Below are 3,052 nucleotides of genomic sequence, written 5' to 3'. Positions count from 1 at the left end.
TTGGGAGAGAGGTGTGATAGGGTTTGGAGTCTTAGGATGATAAAGTTTAGATGACTTAAACAACTACGATTGTAGAATTCGAATAAGACTGGGATATGGGAGAGGTGTTTCAACCAATAGGAAGACAGGAAAAAATGGAAGGCACCTATAGGGAATGAGGAAGAGGTGTGGTAGGATTTGGAGTCTTAGGGTGATAAAGTTTAGATGACTTAAACAATCACATTGCAGTCGAATAAGACTGGGATATGGGTGAGGTGTTTCAACCAATAGGAAGACAGGAAAAAATGGAAGGCACCAATAGGGAGTGAGGAAGATAGTGGGGTCAAGGAGGAGAGAGATATTTTGTTATTTTAATTTTTAGAAAATAATTAAATGGGTCCCATTTAAAATTCCTAACTAGGCTTTCTTAGGCCCATAGAGCCCAATTAAACTTAATTAGATCCATTTAAGAACTACCCATATTAAATTTAAACAAAATAAAATTTTATTTAAATTTAATTAAATTAATTTTCCCAAAATTTTATTTTTATTTTTATTTTTTTCAAGATCATGCCACGGAATTAATAATTCAGCTCCATGCCTCCAATTACATCTTACAGTCATATAATTTTTCATCATCGGGTTTCCCACGGCCTCAATGCACATACTCATCACAAAATAAGGGTCTACAGTTTGTCCCCCACTTTGGAAAAAGTTGAAATCAATGCGGCATTGCTCAAGTTTCTTCAAAGTGAAACTCAAATTTCTAATAAATATGAAACATTGGCTATGAGGATCAAGTATATCTTGCTCGGTCGACATACTCTATGTTATGAGACTAGCTACGGTCTCATAATAGTAATAATTGTGTCATGTGAAAACGAGTGTATCTTGCTCTGCCGATACACTCGCATCATGAGACTAGCTACGCCTCATAACGGTGATAATCGTGTCATGTAAAAATTGAGTGCATCTTGCTCGCCGATACACTCCGTGTCATGAGACTAGCTACGGTCTCATAATGTTGATAACTTTGTAATGTGAAAATCGAATGCATCTTACTCGCCGATACACTCGCATCATGAGACTAGCTACGGTCTCATGATAATGGAAACTCGTGTTTTGAAATGTTGTGGATTCGTATTTAGACCGTAGTCCTAAACTACTCACGTATCTCCCTCGCTATCCTGAGGAAGAATCAGACCCACTCGTAGTTCGACACTTGAAACTGTGGTGATGCATGTTCTTCTATGCCTTACACACCTACAGGTGACATGTTGATGCGTGTTCTTCTACGCCTTACACAACTATGCCATGTGCCCTAAACAACGTCTAAGGACTTACCAAAAAACATCTATCATGAAATGTTGTGGGTTCGTATTTAGGACCACGATCCTAAACTACCCACGATCTCCCTCGCTATCCCGAGGAAGAATCGACCACTCGTAGTTCGACACTTGAAACCGTGGTGATGCATGTTCTTCACGCCTTACACACCTACAGTGACACGTTGATGCGTGTTTTTCTACGCCTTACACAACTATGCCATGTGCCCTAAACAACGTCTAAGGACTTACCAAAAAACATCTATCATGAAATGTTGTGGGTTCGTATTTAGGACCGCGGTCCTAAACTACCTACGTATCCCCCTCGCTATCCTGAGGAAGAATCAGACCCTCTCGTAGTTCGACACTTGAAACTGTGGTGATGCATGTTCTTCTACGCCTTACACACCCACAGGTGACATGTTGATGCATGTTATTCTATGCCTTACACAACTATGTCATGCGCCTAAACAACGCCTAAGGACTTACCAAAATATATCTAATTCATGATTTTAAAAAATTATGATGACTGGTTCTCAAAATTCTCTCTGATTTTTATGCTTTCTGTATGATACTTCCTATCATGTGCATGCTTATTTTACTAGAGATTTTTATAAAAACTTAGTCCTCTGGGGACCTCTTTTGCAAAAACTTTCTTATAACCTCAAATTTTTGAGAAAAATTATTCACCAAAAAGACTTCCTTAAGGTCACAATATAATTTCTCGATTTTTCTTTTCTTCTCTCCCCATGATTTACGCCTTGACTCATTTCTCTTCCATGAACTTCATTCTCTGTGCCCTAAGTTTTGCCTGAAATGCCCTTTTGGGTTTTCATCTCAATGGCTTGCTCTAACTTTTGCCTGCTGCCCTTTCAGTTTTCCACTTAGCGAGCTCTCTTTTTCTTTTCTTTTTCTTGTTCTTTTTCTCTTTTTAAAATTAGACAATCACTGTGATATTCATATCAAGCACCTATTCTATCATGCTCACAAGACAATAGGTTAAATCAAAACAATGCAGTTTCAATTACTTAATAATTTGATATTCACTCAAGACACAAAACAGTCACAATCATAAGTCAATAAAACCTATTCTGGTTAATGCAATAAAACTTCTTTATTTATTCAGTACACCATTACTCCTCTTACATTTAGTTTTGCTAAATTTCTAACCTTCCAAAGTTAGAAATAAGCTTTATAACTCGAATGGCCTTTTCAGGTTTTCCATCCAGATCTTCTCTCATCTCTCCTTTTGCCTAGACTGCCTTTTGTAGGTTTTCAATCTAGCATTAATTTCTATTCTATTTTCTTATTCTTTATATTTTCTTTCGTTCTTTTTTCTTTGACTCTTACTTTTTCCTAAACCGCCTTTTGCAGGTTTTCAGCCTAGCGGGCCTGTCTCACACAAAATACCATTTAAGCCTGTCTAAATTGACTGGTTCTTGAAATTCATTCCCATCCAGGTCTGATATTCTTACAAAGAGCAAGATCTTTTGACTATGTGTGGACCATCCTGCTTTGGCTTAAACTTTCCTCTTGGATCAAAAGGGATGGGCCGAGTTTGTTTCACAACCATATCTCCCTCTTTGATCTTTTTTGGCTTCACCTTCTTATTAAAGGCTCTAGTTATCTTCCTTTGATAAGCCTGCATATGATACAAGGCTCGCATCCTCTTTTCATCAATCAAAGCTAGTTCTTCATATCTCTTATAGGCCCACTCATTTTCTAGGATCTCATCACTCTTAAGGATT

Source organism: Hevea brasiliensis, chromosome 9 (genome assembly GCF_030052815.1).
Source record: "Hevea brasiliensis isolate MT/VB/25A 57/8 chromosome 9, ASM3005281v1, whole genome shotgun sequence".
In the NCBI taxonomy this organism is placed as follows: Eukaryota; Viridiplantae; Streptophyta; class Magnoliopsida; order Malpighiales; family Euphorbiaceae; genus Hevea; species Hevea brasiliensis.
The sequence above is the reverse complement of the archived record's forward strand: the minus strand, read 5'-3'. Positions refer to the sequence as shown.